The sequence below is a fragment of the Sorex araneus genome, chromosome 2 (genome assembly GCF_027595985.1).
Source record: "Sorex araneus isolate mSorAra2 chromosome 2, mSorAra2.pri, whole genome shotgun sequence".
NCBI lineage: Eukaryota > Metazoa > Chordata > Mammalia > Eulipotyphla > Soricidae > Sorex > Sorex araneus.
Genome location: NC_073303.1, coordinates 250,571,659 through 250,599,650, shown reverse-complemented (window position 1 = coordinate 250,599,650; position 27,992 = coordinate 250,571,659).

The following is a 27,992-nucleotide window of genomic DNA, read 5'->3' as shown; positions in this document are numbered from 1 at the left end:
TCTTCGGTGGCTTTCTCTGAAAATGCAACTGTGGGCGGTGGAGGGGAGCGGGCACTCTGGTGGAATGCTGTATCCGTGAAACCCTATCGCTGGCAGTATTCAAAATCACAGTAGGAACAAGGGCAAGGAGGATTTGTCCACAGATGGAGGCCAGCCTCAGGTACGGGGGGAGAAGGCAATTGGGATGGAGCCAGTATGACCATTACGACAAAGAGAGTTGGAAATGACCACTCTGGATAGGAACTGCGTGCTGAAAATAGGTAAAGAATAAACATGATGACCTCTCAGTACCTGTGTTACAGAACATAGCATCCAGCAGGAGAGAGAGACAGAGAGACAGAGAGAGAAGGAAAGTGCCTGCCATAGAGCCATAGACACAAGCTGGGGGAGGGGGCGTGGCAGGAGGGAAGCAGGGGTTATTGGTGGCAGGAAATGGACACTGGCAGAGGAACGGGTGTTGGATCATTGTATGATTAAAACCCAATCACGAACAGCTTTGTAACTGTGTATGTCACAGTGATCCAATTAAAAAAAAAAATTAAGAGGGGCCGGAGCGATAGTACAGCGGGTAGGTCGTTTGCCTTGCATGTGGCCAACCCGGGTTCAATCCCTGGCATCCCATATGGCCGCCCCAGCACCACTAAGAGTAATTACTGAGTGCAGAGCCAGGAATAACCCCTGTGCATCACTGGGTATGACCTAAAAAGCAAAAAACAAAAAAAAATAAAAATGAAAGAAGAAAAAAATAGTTCCTATCCATAGTTCCTAAAATAAAACAATAAATACAAATGTGAATACATACAATTGATCTAATTATGACATACATGTCAGCAATATCCTGACAGACAGAGCTAGGTAGAGAAGAGTGGCATATTCCAGGGGAACAAGAATCTAGAAGGGGTCACACACATGATGCCAAATCTAAGAAAGGAAGAACATGCCTCAGCCACCGGCTCAGATGGAAGTGGATGAAATACAGACGGGGCTGTTTGTGGTGGGAGTAGGAAGCTCAAAGGAGCAGGCTCCGAGCTCAGATTGTCTCCGAGCTGGTGGTCTGATTTGTGGCGCAACCACAAATCCCTGGGGACAACAAAGGCATCGACTACAGGCTGATGAAAGCTAACCTTCCCCACACAGGACCCAGGACGCCTCTCAACGAATACTGCCAAGGGGACTAGGCAGATGGCTGGAGCAGGCTTTGCATGGAGAAGTCTCAAGTGTCAGTCCCAGCTGCAGGTCCCCCTGGCAGCAGCTATTTTTGTACCCACCTGCCCCCCCCCCAATAAAAAAGGACAAAAAACAAATTAACATTGAGCAACTATAAGACTCTCGATGTACAGGATCACAGATTATTGGTCTGCTCTGAGCACTAAATCTTTGAGCATCAAGAAGCAGTCTCCTGTCTTCAACCAGCTTGGACTTCCCCACCGTGAGCTCCATCCATCCTTCCAACCGACTGACACTACAAAAGCCTCCCCAGCCTCCATCCTGCCCACTACTTCAGGCTTCCCCTGTCACTTACCGTCTCTACCCCACGAGGCCCTGAGAATGTGCTATCTGTTATCAGCAAGAATCTCTCCGAGGAAGGACAACCTGGTCCTGATTTGTATGCCGCACCGCACCTGGCTGGTTCTGACCTTGCTCAAAAAATGTATTGATTAAGTGGCAAAAGAAGAAAAATCAGAATGTTCTGAATTCAACTTTCAAAGGGTCTGTGTGAAGCCCAGGATGTCTTTGTCTCAAAGGTCTGCCGGAGTGTGTCCTGTTCCACTCATAGCGGGATTCTGTTTGAAGAGGCACAGTTCTAAATTACCTTAACTTTTTGTTTTTTTGGCTCATTCCCATTTTATTACAGTGTACATACACAGTACTGATAGTGTATTTTTTTCCCCCTCCAACTTACTCCCCTGCCTAAGGCCAGCGGTAATTTGAGGGGAAACCCACAATGTAATTTATTTTATATTCTATCATGAGGGCTGTAATTACAAAGAGAGATGGAAGGAAAAGTGGACTAGGCCCAATGGAGGGCTGAGGTGGTTGTCAGTGTGAGTCCACTGATAAATGAAAATCTGTGTCTGAGTGGTTCCAAACTGAGGGAGAGATTTTGTCTCCCAAGTAGGTTGCCAGATTAAATATAGTACCACTGGTTAAAGCTACACGTTCTAAAAATTACTCGTAGTTTCCATGAGTCCCTTAACGAGGTACCTATGGCTTTTCTTTGCTCAGTCTGGCCAGACTGTGCCAGAAGCACGTGACGATGCGTGGAAATGCTTTGATTGCCATAATGTGGGAGTTCCTAAAACAAATAAGTAAGCATTTAAAAATATATTTAATTTAATTTTGATTTGGGGGACATACTTAGTGGTTCTCAGGTCTCTGTGCTCAGACATCACTCAGGGTGTTACACGTGGTTCCCGGAATCAAACTAGGGGCAAGCTAGCACCTTCACCCCTGCAATATTTCTCAAATCCTTGCAAACTGAAGTGTAATTTGTTTTTTGCTTTGTTTTGTTTTGTTTTGTTGTGCGAGGGAGGCACACCTGGTGGTGCTCAAGGATTACTCACGGTTCTGCACTAAGGAACTGCTTCTCGAAGGCTCAGGAATGACCTGTCAGACAAGGGCCTTACCTGTTGTACTATCTCTCTGGCCCTGGGGGGTACTCTTTTTAATGTTCAAAGTTTATTTGGGTAAAAATCAATCTGAGTCAGGTAGTACTAAATGAGAAGCGGTTAGGAGAATTCTACTGACAGGAGCTAGGGGCAACGGTGTTACAAGGAAGACAAGCTGTGCAAAGCAAGGTGATTGCAGGTTTTTAGACAATCGCTTAGTTGACTGTAATCAGTCATCCTTAGATTTTTCATTTCCTAACCTTGAGGCATTTAGAGAAAGAAGTCTTGGTTGGCCTAGCTACATACAAGCTTCCAGGCCATTAGAACACCTCAGTCTAATGGCCTCCGTGTTTAATTCATTTAACAGAGATGCTAGTGGCATCTGGAGGTAGCGACCATGGATGATGTTGAACATCCTACGATGGCCAGGGCAGTTCTGCTTCCGCACCCCTCCCCCATCAAAAAAATAATCTGGTATAAAATGTCAATACTGACATTAAGAAGTCCTGATGTTGGGGCCAGACTGATAGCACAGTGGGTAGGGGATTTTTCTTTGCATGCAGTCAACCCAGTTTGATCCCTGGCATCACACATGGCCCCCTGAGCACCACCAGGAGTGATCTCTGGACTCAGAGCCAGATGTAAGCCCTGAGCACTGCTGGGTATAGCCCCAACATAAATAAATAAATATATAAATAAAGACCTGATGTAAAAAGATACTTTTATCTGTAGAAAGTATCTAGAATGACTAAATAACACAACAGAAAACAGTACAGGTGTGTATGTGTATATCTATATTTACCCAGAATACGTGTTTTCAGGGCAGGAGTGATAGCACAGCGGTTGGGTTTTTGCCTTTCACAAGGCCGACCGGTGTTCAATTCCTCCTCTCCCTCTTGGAGAGCCCGGCAAGCTACTGAGAGTATCGAGCCCACACGGCAGAGCCTGGCAAGCTCCCCGTGCGTATTGGATATGCCAAAAATAGTAACAGTAACAGTAACAAGTCTCACAATGAGAGACGTTACTGGTACCCGCTCGAACAAATCGATGAGCAACAAGATGACAGTGACGTGTTTTCAATTTTTTTTACTCTTTTAACTCTATATGCTCTCATGAACCAGAGTTTTATAATGGCAATTCATTACAGTCCTGGGAAAATTCAGATAACCCCCTAGGGTGGAGGGGGGTGGAGATGCTTGGAAATATTAAGTGACTCTTCCAGGATTCCACAGAGAGAGCCCCAAGAAAATGAAATTAAAACCCAAAACTGGGGCCAGAGAGGTAGTACAAGAAGCAAGGCACTTGCCTGGCATGTGGTCAACCCTGGCACTGCCCATGGTTCTCCAAACACTGCCAGGAGTGACTCCCTGAGCACAGAGTCAGATGCGGCCCAACCACACACACACACACACACACACACACACACACACACACACACACACACACACCGTGATAAACAAGTTCATAACAATAAAACTCAAAACTGCTAAATATACTAAATATGCTCGGGCTTCATGAAGCCATCCTGCCCGCTCCTCCTCCCCTGCTCAGCTCCTACCAAGGGCAGCTGCACGGTGTTTGAATCTTCACCAGATCAAAAAGTTTTCACAGCTGATTAGCATCCAGAGAGCAACAGCCTCCTTTAACCTTGAGATGCCAACCGGAGAAGACTGTCTAGGGATCTGAAAAGCCAGAGGATTTGATGGGGAGATCAAATTCCCAACATTTCCGGGGCAATTAGTTTCACAAACGAAGTGACAGGGAGGTCTTGACCACGCTTCAAGAGGGCTAAGGCTGCATTAAGACTCTGCGCTTTACCAGTGGGGCCTAATTGGCCGGCACCCATCCACACAGAGATCATTAGGGCCTTCCCCATTTCACAGACCAGGGAAAAAAAAAAAAGAAAAGTGTGTTGAAATCTTTTCACGCCACCAGTAGGCCAGAACTTTCTTTAATATTTTCCACTTTGGATCACTATACATTAACTCCAGGTACCGAAGGTCAGAATTGTTCTGCTAATTATCCGTACGAGCAGGAAGGGAAAGGTCTGGAATTAAGTCAAATCTCTTTACAAATGCCTCTTAAAATTCCACTGGAAGGTGAGCTCTGGCCTCAAAAAAGTTCAAAAACAGTTCAGCACTTTTATCTGATAGTTAAGGAAACCGGGGAGGAAGTTGCTGTCAATTACAGCCCGGACTTTGGAACCTGAATTAAATTGATTGTGAAGGCGCTGAGGGAGGACGCTTCCTTTGACTCAGGCTGCCTTTGCTAGACACTGGCCCTGGTAGTTAAGTCCCAGCCAGGTGGCTGTGGCCATCGCAAGACTCAAACGCAGCCTGTTGTCAGATTTCCCACTCCCCAAAGTCTGGTGATTCCTGCCTGTCTTTTCTCACAGTGGCTCTCCATGGGGCTTCGCCATCCCCTTCCTGCAGGGGCGTTTCACGGCCAGGGAACGTGCCGCTGGGAAGCCCTGTCGGAGTGACAAGGGCAGATATGACAACCCCAGACTCTCTAGGGCTTTCACCTCGCAGCTTCCCTTTCTCTGGCACTGCTGAGACTTTGCCTAATGCAAGGGGACAGCCTGCTTTCTCAAATCAGTCAAAGCACAGGGTCACCCAAAGAATCCCTGGGCAGGATGTGACCCGTCAGGATGCTGGCAGGAAGAATGCCTCCGCACTGGCTTCCTTATCCTTCTGCCCTTTCACGAACATTTCCGGGGGGTGGGGGGAGAGGGGAAAGGGTGGTACTGAGAGCAGGCAGTTGTGGCCCTATCAAGGTTTCTGCTCACCCCTTCCTTCTCTGGGGTGCTTGTAATAGCCGGGGTGTGGTGGTGAGAAGCAGGGATCAGGGTACTGCAACTTGACTAGCTTCGTAATCTTAAGTTATTTGTTAACCACAGTTCCCTCCTGTGCAAAAGGGAGATAATGGTACTCAGATTGCCAACAGTTTGTCGCAGGGAGCAATACATAAACCACGGGCGTATGAACAGGGGCCCCAATAAATATGACCTTTTTACAGTGGTGGAGATACGGGCTTCCAGAAACTCTCAATCAAAGTCTTTCAATCAAAGTGATGGACACGTTGGGCCACTCCGTGACACCTCCACAAAGGACAAAAGGAAGAAAGAAAGAAAAGAAAAGGAAAAGGGGCTGGAGCGATAGCACAGCGGGTAGGGCGTTTGCCTTGCACGCGGCGGCTGACCCGGGTTCGATTCCCAGCATCCCATATGGTCCCCTGAGTACCACCAGGGGTAATTCCTGAGTGCATGAGCCAGGAGTAACCCCTGTGCATTGCCAGGTGTGACCCCCTCAAAAAAAATAGAAAAGAAAAGGAAGAAACTACATAGAGGGACAAACCTCCAAGAGGCCGTTTCTCAAGTCGTTGCCCTCGGCCTCATCGTAAACCCTGCCTTCGTCCCCAACCAGGCCCAGAGTGCTCCTCCTGTTCTTGCCAGAAACCAACACCCACCCCCGGACCTTTACACAGACTCCCCTCCCACGCGCACCCTGGCCCTCATTACACCCTGGCCACCCACGGTGTGAAAGCTCTCTCTGCCCCCTGCACTCTGGGTTCCTCTGCCACCGGAGTCCACATTCCGGACCAGCCTCCGCCACGGGCTGTCATGCTCCACCTTTGGAAAGGTGAGGTGCAGTGAGAGCAGGTTTGCCTCAGTCCCAACACAACCTTCCCCCATCCTGCTGCTGCAGAATCATCCCTGTACCTTGACTGGTCTGAAATGGTCAGTATGGAACGTCCAGTAAATAATATCACCTCCTCCACAAGAGCTACAACGAAGATGTTTATTTATTTGTTTGTTTGTTTGTTTGTTTATGTTGGGATCATGCTGGAGCTATAGCACGGTGGTTGGGTGTTCGCCTTTCACGTGGCCGACCCGAGTTCAAATCCTCCGCCCCTCTCCGAGAGCCCGACAAGCTACTGAGAGTATGGAGCCCGCGCGGCAGAGCCTGGCAAGCTACCCGTGCGTGATGGATATGCCAAAAACAGTAACAATAAGTCTCTCAATGAGAGACGTTACTGGTGCCCACTCGAACAAATCGCTGAGCAACGGGATGTTGGGATCATGCCCAGCAAATCTCAGGGAAGGTCCCAGCTTAGTGTTTAGGAGTTGCTCTCAGGTGTGCTCAGGAGGGCATGTGTGTGGTGCCGGGGCTCCCGCATGCAGACCCTAAGACATCTCTCTGACCTGGAGATGCTTATTTAATAATGAGAAATGCAGGGAGGAGACTTGTGTTTCTGTTTTGTTTGGGGGCCACACCTGGCAATACTCGGGGGTTACTCCTGGTTCTGCACTCAGGAATTACTTACTCTTGGTGGTTCTCAGAGGACCATGTGAGATACTGGTGATCAAACCCTGGTGGGACACAAGTAGGCAAACACTCTACCCACTGTACTAGCTCTCCAGTCTGCCTCAATTGCTTTTCAATTTAGTTCATTTCTTCATCTGGAAATATTTCTTGAGAAGGTAGAGCAATAATGTAGCAGGTAGGATGTCTGCCTTGCACACGGCTGACCCAGATTCTATCCCTGACTCCACATACAGTTCCCCCAAAGCCTGCCAGGAGTGATCCCTGAGTGCAAAGCTACTTGTTTTACTAGGTAACCGGTAGGTCATTAGTTCCCCCCAAATCAATGAGATTTGTACGTTGGAAAAGAGACACAGGTGAGAAAATGGTAGAGATGGATAGAGAGAAGACACTTCACTGCATGAGAAATAGACAGTTCCCAGGAACATTATTATTGGTGGGAACTGAGCATCCTGGAACTCAGAGGGCACAAGGTCCAAGGCATAAGGCAGAGACATAGCAAAGATTACCTTCTCCCAGTCCTAACTCCCTTTACCAGAAGGCAGAGAGGATGTGGATGTCCATGCTGCTGCAAACAGAAAAGAGTGTCTACTTAAAAGTTACTCAAAGGGGGCTGGAGCGATAGTACAGAGGGTAGGGTGTTTGCCTTGCACACGTCTGACCCGGGTTCAATTCCCAGCATGCTTCCCCAGCACTGCCAGGAGTAATTCCTGAGTGCAAAGCCAAGAGTAACCCCTGTGCATCACCAGATTTGACCCAAAAAGCAAAATAAATAAATAAATAAATAAATAAAAGCTATTCATGACAGGACAAACTTCCCAACACGCGGCATTGGGTATGGCATCCACTAATGGTGCATATGATTGCTCTCTACTAGATTAAGAAAGGTTAAGGGGCCGGAGCGATAGCACAGTGGGTAGGGCGTTTGCCTTGCACGCGGCCGACCCGGGTTCGATCCCCGGCATCCCATATGGTCCCCCAAGCACCGCCAGGAGTAATTCCTGAGTGAAAAGCCAGGAGTAACCCCTGTGCATCGCTGGGTGTGACCCAAAAAGAAAAAAAAAAAGAAAGGTTAAAAACATATAGCAAGTCACTGTCATCCCGTTGCTCATCGATTTGTTCGAGCGAGCATCAGTAAGATCTCTCATTGAGAGACTTATTGTTACTGTTTTTGGCATATCCATAGCTTGCCAGGCTCTGCTGCGCGAGCTTGATACTCTCAGTAGCTTGCCGGGTTCTCCGAGAGGGGTGGAGGAATTGAACTTGGGTCGGTCGCGTGAAAGGCGAAAGCCCAACCGCTGTGCTGTAATCGTCACAAACTGACCTCCATTGATTCATTTTCTGTTTATTTAATTTGCCATACCTCTAAGGCTTTTTGGAGCAAGTAATATGAAATTACAACTTATTATATGCCTCCAAGTGGCATGTTGTGTGGTGGAAGCAAACCTGAGAACATTGGTTGAAGTGAGGGGGACACAGATAATGGTATTGGCGTTGAAACATCGCATGCCTGAAATAACTATTATAAGCAACTTTGTAAATCAAGGTGTCTTCATAAAAATTAAAATAAGATAAATAATAGTTTTAAAAATGTTATGTTTTCTTGGTTCTGAGTTTGGAAACTATTACAAATTGCAGAACGTTTGGGGAAGAGGGGTTGGGGATCCTTGTGTTCTTGGGCTTACAGAACAAATATCAGGTTGTTGTTGTTTTTTTCACCTGCAGAGTCTTTAGATAACTGATCACAGAAGGATGATGCTCTATGTGAGCTTTTATCATGCCCTGTAGTGGGTCAGTTTCTACAGGACAAAGAAGTGTGGCAGAGGAGGGAGGAGCAGTGGTAAATGCAGACCAAAGCAGCACAGGATTCTGAAACCTCTCCCTCTGCTCAGTCATCATCACTCGGTCACCTGGAGCACTTGACATGTCAAGTGTAACTCTTACTGTCATCTCTGGATGCCACACTTTGACATCTGACTCCCAAATGTCTGCACAGCAGAAATGAAAAGGAAGGATGGGGGGAGGGAGGAAGGGAGGGAGGGAGGGAGGGAGGATAGAAGGAAAGAAGGAAGGGAGGAAGGAAGGAAGGAAGGAAGGAAGGAAGGAAGGAAGGAAGGAAGGAAGGAAGGAAGGAAGGAAGGAAGGAAGGAAGGAAGGAAGGAAGGAAGGAAGGAAGGAGGGAGGGAGGGAGGGAGGGAGGGAGGGAGGGAGGAAGGAAGGAAGGAAGGAAGGAAGGAAGGAAGGAAGGAAGGAAGGAAGGAAGGAAGGAAGGAAGGAAGGAGGGAGGGAGGGAGGGAGGGAGGGAGGGAGGGAAGGAAGGAAGGAAGGAAGGAAGGAGGGAGGGAGGGAGGGAGGGAGGAAGGAAGGAGGGAGGGAGGGAGGGAGGGAGGGAGGGAGGAAGGAAAATATGACTAGCATCCCCACCCAAATCTCAGGGAGTTGGGAAGGAAAAGGTTTTGTTATTCCCACTACAATCTAATGTGGGATTTAGCTCCTCAAGAACTTAGGTCCCTCCAGAAATCCTCTACTTGAACCTGGTCTAGAAGGGAGAAGGAACTCATAAGAGAAGATGAATTCCTGCAGTTTACTGCTCCGTGGACATATAACTAGAGGCTATATAATGCTGAGCAAAGTGAGTCAGCAGGGGAGTGACAAATACCGAAAAACAGACAATTTCCCTCATACGTGAGATATAGAGAATTTAAAGCACCCATTACCACTGGGGATTTTTTTTATTGTCTTAGTAGTAAAGGGGCTGGTGATGGGTGTGGGGCAAGCCTGCAAAACAGACCTTGAGAATTAGCCTAGAACTAAGTTTAGGAAACAAATTGTGTGTGTATGTGTGTGTGTGTGTGTACATGTGTAGTGGGGGGATCGGGGGGGGGGGTGAGGAAAAGTGGGTGTGGTGTTGCAACATTTTATGCCTGAAACATTACTCCTAACAGTAGTGAGCATCGCAGTGTCCAAATTAAAACTGAATCGAGTTTTTTGTTTTGTCTTTAGGAGAAGGAAGCAGGGAGAACATAAAGCAGGCTTCCCTATGTAGACAGCGGGCTCTCCTATGGGCCTATTTGATATAAGCCTGTGGGGACTCACAATGGGTTGATATCACATGGGTTGGGATAGTTACATGGTCCCAGCTTAATGCTGATGTGTGCTAGGAAAGAAAGAAAATGGACAGACAGGCCTCCAGTCTCCACCAGCCGCAGAATGGGACATACACAACTCCTCTGCATTCTGTGAAAATCACACAGTTTGAGAAGGAATCGGTGATGATATGTCAAATGAATCTCAGTCACTGTCACTGTCATCTCGTTGCTCATCAATGTGCTCGAGCGGGTACCAGTAACGTCTCCATCGTGAGACTTGTTACTGTTTTTGGCATATCGAATATGCCATGGGTAGCTTGCCAGGCTCTGCCGTGCAGGCGAGATACTCTCAGTAGCTAGACAGGGGGGGGAGGAATCAAACCCGGGTCAGTCGCGTGCAAGGCAAATGCCCTACCCGCTGTGCTATCATAAAACTGGAAAAAACAGACAGGCAAACGTACCAATACTATCACTGCAGGCCTTCCTGAGAAAGGAATACCATGAATGTTATATAATTTTATATCTGTATCCTATAATGCCATTAAAATAAAATATAATTGACTTGTAAATTATATGTAAATATGTACAAATTCCCATTCTGGGACTTGGGCAGTTTCCCGTTTGGTTTGCCCTCATCGCCTGCATGATGTATAACACAGACGCAGCTGGGTGGAGCAAGACTGAAATTTGAGGGAGTCAGAGAAATCGTCTTCCCCTAGACTGGTGCCTCACTCACAGGTTTGGCCATCACTTGCAATTTCCTGACCATGGCAGACAAGCCTAATTAATCTTGACATGCTTCCCCAAACTCCACAGTCTCATAACCTTCTCAGCACAGAACTCAGACACTCAGGAATAACGAGGTCGACCCACAGGGGATTAAAAAAAAGAGAAAAAAGATATATCGCTCTATCCGAGAGATATACAGCGGATAGAGCATTTGTCTTGCTCATGGCTGACCCAGGTTCAGTCCTTGGCATCCCATATGGTCGCCTGAGCACTGCCAGAAGTAATTCCTGAGTGCAGAGCCAGGAGTAACCCCTGAGCATCATCGAGTTTGACTCAAAAAGCGGGGAAAAGAAACCTTAAAACCTCTGTGATCTTCTATCCCTTTTTATTTTTATCCCTCACGTTTTATAGACGAGGGGTAGCAAAAACTGAGGGAAGTAGCAGAGCTTCATTCTTTGAAAAAAATGTTCTTTTGGGAAAGAGAGATATCAAATTAGAATGCCACGCCACAGAGGGGGGGATGGGATTGAGGGGGTGGGAGGGATACTGGGTTCACTGGTGGTGGAGAATAGACACGGATGGAGGGATGGGCTCTCAAACATTGCAGGAGGGAAAAACAAGCAGGAAAAGGTGTGAATCTGTAACTGTACCCTCACTGTGACTCACTAATTAAAAAATAAATAAATTTAAAAATTTTTTAAATGTTCTTTTGTCGGGGCTGGAGCAATAGCACAGCGGGTAGGGCGTTTGCCTTGCACGCGGCCGACCCGGTTTGATTCCCAGCATCCCATATGGTCCCCTGAGCACCACCAGGAGTAACTCCTGAGTGCAAAGCCAGGAGCTAACCCCTGTGCATTGCTGGGTGTGACCCAAAAAGCAAAATAAAATAAATAAATAAAAATAGTTGGAAAAAAATGTTCTTTTGTCGCTACTATTATTTTGTCTCTGCTACTACTAGGCTAAGCTCCGACAACGGTCTTTCAAATCAGATACTGGCCACCCAAGGACAGTGTGAAGTCAAATGAGAGGGTGGGACACATGTTAGGAAAGGCCACAGAAGGACACCGTTGGAGAAGTTGGCAGAGGCAGAGCAAACCAACTGTGGAGGAGAGTTAAACAAATCTTGCCGGAAAAGAGCCATCTAGGGCAGTCATGCAAAACGAACAAACATTAGCCAAGCAAAAGTGAAGTGGGGCGTTAAGAACACTTCAGCAGAGCAGACAGCCTATGCAAAGACTACAAGGTGCAAAGAGAATGACATGTGAGAGCACGCGCACATACACACACACACACACACACAACACAACACACACACAGAGAATTGAAGATATTCTTTTTTTTTGAAGTAAATAGATTTTATTTAGAGGTTTCTGAGGGAAGGACGAAGGGATAAGTGGGAGAGAGAATAGTAAGAATAACGCGCTCAGGAGAGAACGCGGGCTTCTCCAAGGGTGGAGGAAGCCCCTACACATAACCGAGCTTTAGACACAAAAGTAGGAAAGCATGAAAGTACACATCTCAAGAGGGGAGATGCAGGCGACACATGTGCTCGGGCGACACATGTGCTCGACCACACGGGCGCAAGCAGCACATGGGCTCAGGCAGCATATGCGCCAGAACCCAAGAGATTTAACCTGACTGGAGCCTCGGGCTCAGAGAGCTAGAATCAGAGGTTCTCAACTGACTATCAAACCACTCCCAGACTCTGCCACTTCAAATAACAGCACTGTCGTTCCTGCTTGTGTGGGAGTCTGGGTTAGCTGTGCAGTAGCGTCTGTCCTGACAAGGCTCATTCATGCATCCCCTGGTCAGCTGAGAGTTGGGCAGGTAGCTCCCTCGTGCGTGTCTGTGCATTTGCTAGTTTAGACTGGTTTGGTGGTTGCCCTGGAGGTGACAGCCGGCCTTGCATCCTCAGAAGGCTGGTTGGACCTTGTCCACAGGCTAATGATAGGGCGCCAGGCCCAAGAGCAGAAGCGTTCCAGGTGACTGAGGGAGAGGTGCTGCAAGGACAAGTCTTATTTCCAGCGTGTTCAATAAGCCAAAGCAAGTCACAGGACATTCCAGAGTCAAAGGAAAGAGACTTTTCCCATCTCTGATGAAAGAAGCTAGATAATCTTTTTGCAAAGAAGAAAGGGAGAAAGAATTTAAGTTTAAAGAAAGGAATTTTTAACCTGCTACATCGGGAGATCAATGGCAAGAAGTAACCCCGTAGTGATAAAGAGGTCCAAAGGAAGTTGAGGATGCAGGGACATAACAGGAGTGATGGATGGTGCAGTGGGTAGATGCAAGAGATAACTACAGATACTATCTGTGAGGGTAGTGAAGGGGGGGAGTAACTAAGGTTTCATAGCTGGTGAGTGGCAGAGCTAAGCTACAACCAGGTCATCTTCAGCCCAGTCTGATGTCACAGTATTCTTGCCGTGGGTATAGTCTTTGAAGTTCAGGGAATTTTCCATCCCTCTCTCCCAGCTGAAGTGTTTTCTTGTCTGCTTTCTGCATCCACTGTCAGGAAATAGGGACACCAAGGCCAACCTCAGAAGGCCAACCTCATGGATTCCTGCTTATCACAGCGTTGAGAGACAGGGAAGTAAGAACAGATCCTAAGAACTACTCCCTCTACCTGGTGTGGCTTAAAGAATCATTAACCATGGCAGATAAATAAACCATGTCTGCTGCTTACCCAGGAGTATGTTCTCAGAGTAGCTCGTGTGGGAAGCGGCTCAGTTGCAAATCAACACCAGGTATTAGCCATACACACCCCTCTGACACTCAGTGGAGGGGTCAGGTTGGAAACGGGTTTGTATTCTCTGCCCCACAACATCTTAATCCTTTGGCAATCTGTCCCACCACAGGAGAGATGGTACTGCAGGCGTCAGTTCAGTTTCAGCTGCTCTAGCAGAGACTCTCCCCAGAGCTCCTTAGAGCAGATCACATGGATGCCAAACAACTATTGCCAACACACCCCCACCCTCCAGATCAGATTAAACGGACATAATTGACTTTGCAGAACATGGTGGAAAACAGACTCTGGTTTCTTTATTGTGGACATTTGTCTCTGTCTTGGCCATACAACGCACTTTCCTGCCAAGGAATTCAAACAATCCCGTGAACATTGTTGCATTAATATTAGGCCTTTGGAGGTTGGTGCTATTAGTAATTCTTTTTTATTTTTATTTTTTTTTTAGAGCCAGCGTGGTAACTGGTCTGCAAGAAGCCCATCTCTTGCATTGCACGCACCTTTGCAGTCATTCCCACCAACACTTGAACCTTTTCCCTGTCTCCTGGGTAGCCAACCTCCTCACTTGTTTAAGCTAACAGAATACAGTGTATATGCTACTGGGCCACTCAACAGGCCTTGCAGCTTTGGGGGTGCCCTCCTAGGGTGCTGCCCTGTTAATGAGACATACTGATGACAGGATAAACTAAGAATATGTGGACTGGCTCGGCTAGTCTATTGAGGCATGTGGCAGGCGTTCCAGAAAGCACCAGCCAACTGCCTTGCTTTCTACGGTAATCACGTTCTATCTAGAGAAGACGAATCAAATTAGTAATTTTTGTACATTTCTCTTTTTTTGAAATTGATATATAAGGTTTCAAATATAAAGAGCACTGTAAAGAGTTAACACAGGTCATTGGAGACTATTCATGGAAAAATTAGATAGTATTTTCTAAACAAAGATATCCCTGTCATCTTTCCCCTTACTGATTTTTTTAAATAGTGAGGTACAATTACAAACTTTCATGTTTGCATATCAGTCATACAATGATAGACAACCCATCCCTCCACCAGTGCCCATTCTCCACCACCAATGATCCCAGCATCCCTCCCACCGCCCCCACCCAATCCCCTGCCCCCCCCCACCTCTGTGGCAAGGCATTCCCTTTTGTTCACTCTCCTTCTCTCCTTTTGGGTGTTGTGGTTTGCAGTAGAGGCATTGAGTGGCCATTGTGTTCGATCTATAGTCTACATTCGGCACGCATCTCCCAAACCGAGAGGGTCCTCCAAATACCCTTTACTTGGTGTTCCCTTCTCTATGTACATTTCTTTTTAAGAGCAGGATGCTTCCCCACCCCCACCTTTCCTGCTCAGAAATTCACCGAGAACCCAGCTGAAGTGCATCAAATCCTACTCCCATCTGAAGGACAGCAGCAGGGTTCTTCAAAAACCCTCTGCCCCTGACCAAGAGAAAGGGTTCACTTTGTAATGCCTTCTCAGGCGATGAGCACAGAGGGTACTTTGAGTTCTGAATACTAAGTATAGTTCAAAACTCCAACTCATTGGAAAGCAGGAAGGGAAAATCGCAGGTTTCACAACAAAGTCATTCCTCGGATTCTGGGAATCACTTGAAAGGAGCTGTTTCAGGGTTTACCTAGCAAACCTGAGTTCTCTGCCCTAGGTTGCTACTGTGGGTCACGCAGCCTCATGAGAGAGAGATGGGCTGCGGTGGCAAGAAAAACCAGTCAAACTGGCAGCAGGCAGTGTGGCAGGTGGTGACTGGCTTCTTCCTTGGAGTCCTCTGAGGCTTACAAGGAGAAATGGAGGTGATAGGTGGATGGGGACATAGAGAGGGTGGTAAGATATTTTCTGGCCAACACTGCGTAGGAGAGCAGCAGAGCTGGGCACAGTTCACAACCTGGGAGCCATTAAGAGCACAGTGTCTGCTGAAGACATCCCAACCACCCTCAGAAAAGCCAGTCAACCAAGATCAGTGGTCTTGCCCTAAAGCACTCACACAAGCCCTACCGTTCACTGAACTGTGCCAACACGTAGGGTGCTTGTGAATACTAAGGTCCACGAGGGGAGAAGGGAGGAAGGGGGAGAGCCAATTAACAGCACGCCCGTCGTTTCAGCCAGAGTGGGAGGGCAGGGAAGGCTTCTCCTACATCCGTGTTTTTTGGCACCTGAGTTGACGCTTGCCAATACTTGCAATGAATCGAAGTCTGTGTGAAAGTTATTTTAACCAGTAGAAACTCTGACTCAATACTCTGCATCTGAGCAGTGTGGTTGTGTTTCTACTCTCTAAAACACACCGACTCTGCCTTCCAGCCTCCTGCAAATACGGTCACTGTGGAAATTCACCGTCTGCCTTGGTCCAAATCAGAACATGGGTGCTGATAGATCATGGGGGAAATGGGAGTAATAACTGTCTGCTGGTCAGTTCCCTGTGACTTAATTAATACTAGTTCACCTCCTACTACAGGCCCTGTTTTGTTGGTTTTGACTATTCTACAGCCCCTCAGTCTTTCTCTCCCTGGGTCCCCAGATCTGTCGGTCATAGGGATTGATATTCTCTTCCACAAACTGTCTCCTGGACAAGAGCCTGCCATGACTAAAGAGCTTTGTGCCAGGGTCGACCTAGGTTTCTATACTACATAGAGGGCTAGAGTCCCCACCCTCCGTGGTATCCAGGAAGAACCTCAGCCTTCTCTTGCTCTCTTTGTGGGAAAATGAAGAATAGCGTCAATGTATCTGTGGAGTAGAGGAACCCCAACTTCAAGCTGTCTGTCCTTTCTTACAGATGAATAGAAAACTCACCTACTTCTTCTACAATTGACTCTAGCACAAAGACCCGAGGAATTATTTATTCAAGTCACTATGGGTCCTTTGTCTCTCTTCCCATTTTAGGTAATTAACAGTGAGCCTTTATTAACAGGCACACAAGTTCAAAGTCATTTAAAAGAGTTGCTCATGCCCTCTTTGACCAAGTTGGTGGGGTATCTAAAATAATCAATTTCTAGGGAGTTTACTGCTCAGTGCAATCATAAGATGCTACAGAGGCAGGCAGTTATTTACAGTGGTCTTTTCTAATAATAATTAGTACCATCATGATGGGCTGGAGCCATAGCACAGCAGGTAGGGCGTTTGCCTTGCACATGGCCGACTCAGGTTCAATTCCTCCGTCCCTCTTGGAGAGCCTGGCAAGCTACCAAGAGTATCCCACTTGCACGGCAGAGCCTGGCAAGCTACCCCTGGCGTATTCGATATGCCAAAAACAGTCTCACAATGGAGGCATTACTGGTGCCTGCTCGAGCAAACCGATGAACAACGGGATGACAGTGCTACAGTGCAGTGTTACCATCATGATAAGTGAATATTACTTATCATTCCATCATATTTGGGGTCTATTTTATAATAAGCTTTATGTCAGAAACTGTTCTAGATCTCAACTTTATTCTCAGAACAACCCATAGAGGCAGGGCTATTATTCCTGCTTTCCAGCTGTGAGTATCAAAGCTCAGGTAAATTGAACTGTCCATAGTCACAGCAAGTACAATTATGAAGGGGAATCAAGGGTGTACTGTATGACTTGAAAGCCCTAGCTTTGAGCCTGTCCTCCCATAGCACAGAATGGGTGTCTACGTACAGCCTTAATCCCTAATCCAGCCCCTGCTCCAGGCTCAGGCACCACCACCCAACCTTCTTGCAGGTCCAGAAGAGATGGCAGCTCCCTCAACACATCCTGTTTTCATACTTCCAAGCCTTGGTTCACAGGGTCCCTCTGCCAGATCATAAAACTCAGTTGAGGGCTGGAGCACTAGTACAGCACGTCGGAGGCTTACCTGGCATGCAGCCAACTGGGTTCAATCTCCGGTCTCCCATACGGTCCCCCAGCCCCTTCCAGGAGTGATCCCGAGCACAGAACCCTAAGGAGTAAGCCCTAAGCACTGCTGGATGTGATCAAATAGCAACAACAACAAAGATAAAAAATCAGCTGAGATATGAGCCCCTAGAGAAAATTTTTTCCAATCCTTTCCCCATGCTGGGTTTGTCTCCTTCCTCTGTGATCCCTGAGTGCCCATGGCATTCTTCGGTCATTATTCCAACAACTTTGTATCATGGTATTATATTTCTTGTTTACACCTGCCCTACTAGGCTTTGAGCCCCTTCAAAAATAGGAGATACATATTGTATATATATATATATATATATATATATATATGTGTGTGTGTGTGTGTGTGTGTGTGTGTGTGTGTATAGACGGCCTAAGTACAAATGAAAGCATATACTTACATACATCATATTATTTTATATGTTACAATATGCTAACTCTTTTACAAAAGTTATATGCAAAACAACTGCAATTTCATAATGGGAAGATCTAAGCAGGCACTTTCTCCACAGAAGATACAGAGATGGCTAATAGGCAAGGAAAAGATACTCATCAGGTCTGGAGAGACAGATCTGATGGGGAATGGACAATGGGTAAGACATGGACAATAGTGGAGGAAAATGGACACTGATCGAGGCAGTGAGGCTGGAATGCTTTGTACACAAAACCCTATTAAAAGTTTTGGGGGCTGGAGCAATAGCACAGCAGATAGGTCATTTGCCTTGCATGCCGACAACCAGGATTTGAGCCCCAGCATCCCATATGGTCCCCGAACAACACCAGGAGTAATTCCTGAGTGCAGAGCCAGGAGTAGTTCCTGAGCATCACCAGGTGTGACTCAAAAAATCATAAATAATTAAAAGTTTTGCAACTCATGGTACTGCAAATAAAATTCTGTTATAAGAGCAAAATTATAAGTGTTGGAAAGAATGTAGAGAAAAAAGGAAAGTCCCATACACTGTTGATGGGAATGAAAAATGATATAACCATTCTGGAAAGCAATATGAAGCTTCCTTAAGAAACTAAAATTGGGACCAGGGAGATGACTCAAAAGGCTGGAGTGGGGCCAGAGCCATAGCACAGCGGATAGGGCGTTTGCCTTGCATGCGGCCGACCCGGGTTCGAATCCCAGCATCCCATATGGTCCCCTGAGCACTGCCAGGAGCAATTCCTGAGTGCAGAGCCAGGAGTAACCTCTGTATCACCAGGTGTGACCCAAAAAGAAAAATAAATAAATAAACAAAAATAAAGTTCCCAAAGAGCCCCTGATTAAAGAGATTGTGTAGATGCACAAGGGAAAACTATTCAGCTATTTAAAAATTAAAATTAAGGGGCTGGAGAGGTAGTATAATGGGTAAGTCGCTTCCCCTGCACACGGCTGACCCAGGTTTGATCCCCATCATACTTCCAGTAGTAACTCCTCAGAGCAGAGCCAGGAGTAACCCCTGAGCATTGCAAAGCCTGACCCCCCCAAAACAAACTAAAAAAAAAATTTAATGTGCCATTTGCTGCAGAACAGAAGTAACTCAAGAGAATTATGTGAAGTAAAATAAGTGTGAAGGAAAAAGACAAATATTGGGTTATTTCACCCATGTGTGCAACACAAGATATGAAAATAGATTAATAGACAAAATGAAATAAAAATAAACTGGTGGACATAGACAACAGAGAACAGATTACTGAGGGAGAAGGGATGAAAAGGGGGAGAAATTGGTGAAGAGGTATAGAGAAAGGTGGTAGGCTTTTCTGACTTTTGAGAACTGGAGCCAGAGGTACAGTGGGTAGGGCACTCGCCTTGCACACAGCCCACCTAGGTTTGAACTCTGGCAACTGTATATGGTCCCCCAAGCTCACCAGAAGTGATTCCTGAGTGAAGATCCAGGAATAAATAACCCCTGAGCATCACTGGGTGTGGCCCAAAACAAAAATAATGACTCACAATTATAATTTTATATTGTGTATCTCCTTGAATCTCCAACACTGATTACATTCAGATACTCAAGAATCATTGGCTGACTTGCAACACCAACAACATTGAGTTTCTAAAGCTTCTCTAAAAGTATTATCCGGGCTGGAGCAATAGCACAGTGGGTAAGGCATTTATTTGCCTTGCACGCAACCGACCCGGGTTCAATCCCAGCATCCCATATGATCCTCTGAGCACCTCCAGGGGTAATTTCTGAGTGCAGAGCCAGGAGTAACCCCTGTGAATCGCCAGGAGTGAACCAAAAAAAATTTTTTTAAGTATTATCCATAGATATAGACCAACCTATCAAAAAAATGATGAGAATTTAATTCAACCACTATTTATCACAAAATAACTTAGAGAGAATATTTAGTTCAGGATTACCTGAAGACAAAATGCCCTTGAACGGGGAGCAAAGGACGGAGTCCAAGCCTCTCTCAGTTACTTTCCCGCTGAGGCAATCCCCACAGAACAATGTGGAGTAGGATTAGCCCTACTAATCTGTGACCTTTTCTATCACAGATGGCTGGTGTGAGGACCAACTGAGACATTGATGGGTGCACCTGCATACCAAAAACATCATATATTTCTAAGTTTTGTTTTCTCCTTGTACCCAGGACATGGTACATGTTTCATAATTGCCTCAAACTGATTAAACTCTTCCTTTCCTGGTTGAGACATCAGAGGTACAGAGGAACACTAACTTATTGAAGGTTCGCTTCGACTGAATTTATTGAGAACAGAGGGGTTTTTGTCCCCAGACCTTAACAATGTCTGGCCCATAGTAGCTGCTCAGGCATATCTGAGAAAGAGAGAGGTGAAAGAGTGTCCTGTTGCTGAGAATGACTGAAATCCCTAGAGTTTTTCTACTAAATTACAGTGTTAGGTGTTGTGAGTCAGTATTTCTCAATGTCGAACGCTGAGAACCCAAAGCATCAGCATCACCGGGGATGATCACAAGAGCAAATTCTCAGGCTTCCTCCCAGACCTGCCGGATCAGAATCTCTGGAACTCAAAGAGCCCTGGGTTTTCAGAAGACCTCCAGGTGACTCACAATTCAAAGTTTAAGAATGGCTACCTTGGGCCTGGAGGGATAGCACAGAGGGTAGGGCATTTGCCTTGCAAGCGGCCGACCCGGGTTTGATTCCCAGCATCCCATATGGTCCCTTGAGCACTGTCAGAAGTAATTCCTGAGTGCAGAGCCAGGAGTAACCCCTGAGCATCGCCGGGTGTGACCCCAAAAGAAAAAAAAATGGCTACCTTGGGGCTGGAGCGATAGCACAGCGGATAGGGCATTTGCCTTGCATGCAGCCGACCCGGGTTCAATTCCCAGCATCCCATATGGTCCCTTGAGCACTGCCAGTAGTGGTTCCTGAATGCAGAGCCAGGAGCAAACGCTGTGCATCGCCAGGTGTGACCCAAAAAGGAAAAAAAAAAAAGAATGGCTACCTTGACAGATTTTTTTTCTTTTGGGGTCACACCCGGCGATGCTCAGGGGTTACTCCTGGCTCTGCACTCATTTCAACCCCCAGTGCCACCACGTGTGCCACGCACAATACTAGCACCTCTGCTATTTAAGCTTGGCAGCTCTGCCATCCATGATCCCTGGCACACCACGAGCAATGTCCAGCCCCATCACAACCAGGTGTGTATGAGCATCACGACGAAGGGGCATGACCACCGAGCTAGCACTGGGACCAAAAGATGTATGACTGTCGCCGTCATAAAGCGAGACCGTTGGTGAACATACGTGCTGACGCACAGCAGAGATCCTTTGGGCCAGCACTACCATCAGGATGGGAATAGGCACCAACCACAAAAGAGGGTGACCCACAACAAGCCCGTGTGCAAGCACCCGACTAAACAATGCAACTGTAGACAAGCATCACAGCCACGTGTGGGAGCACGGCAACCTGACTTATGACCCTAGCAAGCACCACAGCCGAAGAAAATGTGTGAGCACCACAGCTTGATGCGTGTGGCCTCTGACCATCACAACAGCATCAATGAAAACCAAGAGAAGAGGGATATGAATAAATTTAAAAGCAACTCCAGGGGGCTGGAGCGATAGCACAGTGGGTAGGGCGTTTGCCTTGCACACGGTCTACCCGGGTTCGATTACCAGCATCCCATATGGTCCCCTGAGCACCGACAGGAGTGATTCCTGAGTGCATGAGCCAGGAGTAACCCCGGTGCATCGCCAGGTGTGACCCAAAAAGAAAAAAAAAAGCAAATCCATAAATCGAAACAAACACATAAATAATAGTAATGTACTCAAAAATCACCGCTGGCGGAGAAACTCTTCATTATCTGCTGATACTTGAGACTAAATGAACAGGGCGGGGGGGAAAGGTGAATTTATCTATAACTCTTAAATAATTCATTCTAGAAAACCTAATGCACTTTATTTGCATTGTCATTTCCTACTAAGTTGACACATTTATGATACAATGGGGATACATTTCTGGAAAAAATTGCATCAATAATGCAATACGTTTTTGGTTAAAAATAACATTTACTGAATTGTTCTCTAAGTATAGAAGACTATATAATGATTGTTAATAATATGAATAATACTAAAAATTGAAATGACATTTGTACTGTACTGTATTGGCTATGTAGTAGGAACCATGCTAAGTAGTTTTTCCTGTCAATTAACTTAGTATTCAAAATAACCCCTGAGGCAGGTAGAGAGGTTCTGTGGGGCTTTTTTACTTGTTTTTTTTTGGGGGGGGGGTTGGGCACACCTGGCAGAACTCAGGGCCAACTCCTGACTTTGTGCTCACTCCTGGTTGTTCTCTGGGATCCCTATGTGGTACAGGAATTAAACACCAAAAAAAATGTATGGAAGTAGAGAGAAAGAAGGAAGGTTCCCACCACAGAGGCAGGGGGTGGGATGGGGTGGGGGTGGGAGTGGCAGGAGGGATCCTGGGAACATTGGTGGTGGAAAATGCACACTGGTGGAGGGATGGGTGTTCGATTGTTGTATGACTGAAACTCAATCATGAAAATCTTATAACTGTATCTCATGGTGATTCAATTAAAAAAATTTAATGTATATATATGTACATATAAATGTATATAGTTAAATGTGTATATATATGTATATATATATATAAATGTGTATATATATATTGGCCCTGATATCTGCCAGGTGTGCCCACCCCCCAAATAAAAGACAAGTAAAAAAACCCCACAAAACCTTTCTACCTGCCTCAGGGGTTATTTTGAATAATAAGTTAATTGACAGGAAAAACTACTTAGCCCGAAAAATCGGTGATTAACGGGATATTGTGATTGTGATTGTGATATACGGCCATGCTCAGGCCACTCTCCACTCGTTCAGACAAGTCTCACACATGGGGGAGCTGGCGGAGGAACCCAGGTGTGCAGGCCTTGGGGCCGAGATCTCCAAGGCTGCTCAGATCGGGACTGGGCCTCTTCCACCCAGATCCCCCATTTTCCAGTAGCACACCCAGACTGCCCCCAGCGCCATGTAATCCCATCAACAACCAACATCCAGAGGCTATAAAACAAGCTCCTGGAAGAGAGCACGACGCAGCCTCTTGCCCCCATCTCTTGCCCGTGTGCAATGTGGCCTCACGACATTTAATAGCTTAGTTCTTCCTCTTAGAGAACCTGACAAGCTACTGACAGTCTATTGCCCACTTGGGAGAGCCTGGCAAGCTCCCTGTGGGGTATTAATATCCAAAATACAGTAACAGATACATGCATACCTCTCAGAGAGCCCGGCAAGCTACTGAGAGTATCCCGCTTTCATGGCAGAGCCTGGCAAGCTACCCATGGCGTATTCAATATGCCAAAAACAGTAACAATAGGTCTCATTCCCCTGACCCTGAAAGAGCCTCCAATCATTGGGAAAGACAAGTAAGGAGAGGCTGCTAAAATCTTAGGGCTGGGAGGAATAGAGACATTACTGGTGCCCGCTCAAGTAAATTGACGAACAACGGGATGACAGTGATACAGTGATACATATATATGTATAAAGAGAGAGACACTTCTATTTCTCTCTATATATATTGATAAATATATCTATTCTTAAATGTAAACAATTTTGTTGCTACTTTTTTTTTACATATTTTAAATGGTACTACAAATATTTAAAATTAAAACATTGAAATTGACATATGTTGTTAGAAACCCATTCTTTTATTTCTTCCTTTTTTCTTTTTTCGGTACTGGGAATTGAACCCACAGTGTCACGCATGCAAGGCAAGTGCTCTACTGCTAAGCTACATCCCTGAAAACCTGAACATTTCATTAATAATATGTTGTAAACACATTCCAATGTCATTACCATTCTAAAAACATTGTAATGGCTATACTAAAGTTTCTTCAAATTTAATCTAGTCTCTAATGTTAGATAATCAAATCAAATACAAGGTCTTACATGATAATTAATATGAAAATGAACATCTCTGAACTTCAAGTGTTGTTTATGCATTTTGCTTTTTAATCTGTATCACTCCTTAACATGGGTCCATGTAAATAATTTAAAAAAAAATAAGGACTCTCTCCAAACAGTAAATATAGTCCATAAAGTTTCTCACTTTCATACTTTATGACAGTAAAATCAAATTATACCCTACTGCTGAGCAGCAATACTATCTGATAATTATACAGGTCATTTAAAGATTTTCTGGTGACAATTTTATTAGCATTATATTAAGTAAAACACAGACACGTTTCGTCAGGGACTCAGAGATGCAGTAATAGAGGAACTGGATAGTAATCAAAGGTCAAGATATTTACAAAGAAAAATAGAACCTTTCCTTGTGCATAGATTCATCTCATGGGGTGACACAGCAAATGTTTTGTGAATGAATGAATATTAAAGCCCAGTAAACAATAAAAGCGAGAGCGAAACTAGAAAAGGGGAGGAAATCAATCTTTCCAAACATCTTTGAAAATGGTTAGTTATCATCCCATTGAGGCAAATAACTTGTACATGATTCACATACCCAAACTAGAGAGAAATGTAAAGAGTGAGCATTTATGTATATGAATCACATTCCTGGCGCAGCAACCTTTCGGCCTCAGCGTTTTGGGGTGTGGTGTGAAGCCTCCCAAATGCAATCTCTCAAGGAACTGAGGAAGACTTTGATATTATTGTCAACCAGAAGAGGCCCAACAGGTTCTAGGTAACAATAGGAGATGTGTCCACACTGAGTGGGAAGGGGAGGTGTGACCCTGCTCACCCAGATGGTCATTAATGGGCAAGTAAGCTAGACGGAGACGGGCTAGCAATGCCACAGTTTCAGGAAACGTCTTCTCTCTCTCTCTCTCTGGGCTGTGTGTCTAGGGGAATTACCCAACAGCTCCCCAGCCAAAATGACTGGCAGATGGAAAGAATTCAAAGCACTTACACTCAAAGTAAATGTTAAACACGAAATAGGAGAAGGAATAATTTATCTCACTCTAGCATTTATTTATTTTGGGATTTGGGGCACACCCGGAAGTGTGCAGGATTTATTCCTGAACTCTGCACTCAGGGATCACTCCTCCCGGGCTGGGGGGGACCATGAGGAGTGCTGGGGTTCAACCCGTGTTTGATCACGTGCAAGGCAAATGCCCTACTCGATGTACTGTTGCTCCAGCCTCACATTCTAGCACTTTTGTGATGAAAAAATTAAGGACTAAGTGATAGAAGAATTTCTGCACCACCACCCCCCCCCGCCGAATTACTGAGCAAGTTAGTGACAGAGCCAAGGCAATGGACATATCTTGATTCCCTCTTCCAAACTACAGGGTTGCTGATCCGGGTCTCTCACTTGAACATAAGAACATTTCCTCCCTCAAATCAATCAGCTGACAAACACTATGTTGCTTACATGCAAATGCTGCTTAATTCCATTGCACACTTTTATTCAACACCTACTTTATGGGAGTAGAGAGATAGCTCATGGGCCAGGGGACACAGGCAGGACCCAAGTTCAAATCCCAGTACCACACGTTCCCCCTGAGCACTGCAAGGGGGGTCCTGGTGAACCGTGACACCATGGAACCATGGGACCAGAGAATTGGATCACTCATTCTGGTTGAATATAGCCATGAGTCTCCTCTGAGCACTGTTTGGGAAGTCTACCCCCTCAAAAATAAATAAATAAATAAATAAATAGATAAATAAATAAATAAATCCTGTGAAAAACTTTGTACAAGGCAGTGTTCTAAACGAGGTTAGAAAGCAATTTGCAGCTTCCCTCATAGGAAAGAAGAGGAAACATACGAGGAACAAGAAAACACAGAAATATGAGAATGTACAAGTGTGCTAAACGTTAAAAGATTATAGTAGAGTGATGTGGCCAAGTGTATGGAATTGGAAGGACCTACTTGACAGGCAGTTGTGAGGAAAGTCTTTTCTGGTCAGATGACACAAAGTCAAACCTGCAATATGAGTAGGAGCTGATCAGCTCCCAATCTCAGTGACCAGCAGGGAAGAAAACAAGTGCAAAAACCCAAAGGCAGGGCCTCCAGTTCCCAGGAAAGTGGAATCAGCACATTCCATCCTGTCTCTCCCAGGAGATGCTGCAAGATAGCACGGGAATTTCCTTAATTTGAAACAATAGAAGGCAAATTGGAGGAGACTGAGGATTTTTTTTTTTTGCTTTTTTTTGGGGTCACACCCGGCGATGCACAGGGGTTACTCCTGGCTCTGCACTCAGAAATCACTCCTGGTGGTGCTCAGGGGACCCTATGGGATGCTGGGAATCGAACCCGGGTCGGCCGCGTGCAAGGCCAACGCCCTCCCCGCTGTGCTATCGCTCCAGCCCCAAGACTGAGGATTGGAAGAACCTCTGGAACAGCACTGAATTTCCCTTCTTCGTTCCTGTCAGCCAGGCCTGGTTGAAAGTTGTCTGAGGCTCAGTGCTGTGTGCTGGGCACAGAACAAGGAGGTTCAGGGAAGGCACTCCCACTCTGAAGTTCAAGAGAGAGAAGGGGTACTCCAGATGCTCGGCCAGAACAGACACATTCCCTGGAGATTTTCCCCCTGTTCTCTCGCACACCAGTCCTGTGGTAAGACCAAGGCAGGGACAGTGGAAATGAGAGCAGCCATGCCTTCCAGGAGCCTAAAATTCTAAGGAGCAGAGCGTTCCTCCTGTCCATTGGCAGGACAGTGGTTCCAAAAATGTGGAAAGAACATTTATTTACTGCTTGTCTCTCTCCCCGAGCCCACTAGGCCCCAATACAGGAGCAGTCGCAGGAACTCCAGGGCCCAGTGTTGTAGGGAAACGCCTGGGGCGTGGACAGGGCAGCTCGGGGACCTGGAAAATTCCCAGGAGGAGGTCATGGAAAGGGAAGAGTCAGAATGAATTTCTTTCATTAAGAATAATTAATGCAAAAAAATAAATCGGAAAAGATGAAAAACATCTCACTCACAAACTGAGATGAATGAGAAATGAAGCCAGGCTGAGATATCATTTCCCACTTCTATCAGATTGGCAAAAAAAAAAAAAAAATCCAGACGATTGACAACATATTTCATGATGATGATACCTCGGGGGTGGGGGGGGAAGATCCAGTCCGTCCCTGCTAATGGCAAGGTAAAATAGCACAATCTCCTTACAACAGCGAAAGACTGGAAACAACCTAAATGTTCATTGGGAGGGAGCTGGCTGCATAAATAATGGTACGTACCCACAAAGGAGTTGACTAAGCTGTAAAAAATGCTATGAAGCGATCTCCAAGGATCAATAATGAATGAGTAAGGTAGGCAAAGAAAAGTTATTTCCATAAATTCCTGTTTAAATACATAAACACTCACATAAACATTATATGTCTGTCTACGTCTATATCTATGCCTATGTCTCTGTATATGTATAAATACATATACAAACACATGCACAGAGTGCCTGTATATATTCAAAATGCAATCTTACCTATAAAGGAGGGAGGAAACAGTGGATGGGATCAGGTGAGAAACTAGACTTACGAATGTAAATTTTTTAGATTTGACTTTCAATCACACACATGTTTAAAATATTAATTAAGGGGAGTTAAAGAAATAGTACAGGGGCCAGAGCAATACTATAGCAGATAGGGCATTTGCCTTGCACATGGCCACCTGGGTTTGATCCCCGGCACCCCATATGGTCCTCTGAGCACTGCCAGGAGTTATTCCTGAGTGCAGAGCCAGGAGTAAGCCCTGAGCATCATTGGGTGTGACCCAAAGAGCCAAAAAAGAAAATAAATAAATAAAAGAAATAGTATACAGGGGTTAAGGTGCTTTCCTTGAATCCCCGCTGAGCCTGGTTTGAATCCACAGCACCACAGTGGTCACTTCTGAGCACTCTTTTACACCGTGGTGAATTCATGGTGGGAGGTCATGCCATGTGAGGTCAGAGCAAGAGTGCAGCGGGGAGGGCACTTGCCTTGCATGCAGCCAGTCTAGGTTTGATTCCAGGCATCCCATATAGTCCCCGCTGAGCAGAGTGATTCCTGAGCATCGCCGGGTGTGGCCCCAAAACAACAACAAAACAAACCCAAACCCAAAAAAGTCACGCCACGCATTCCACTAGGCAACAGCCAAACCGATGGGATGAATGGAGATAGGAAAGACAACGAAAAGGGAGACTGAGGCTAACAAGCAAACGGCTACCCTGGGTATGGCCGTGACAAGAATCCAAGGCAGGTGCTGACATTAT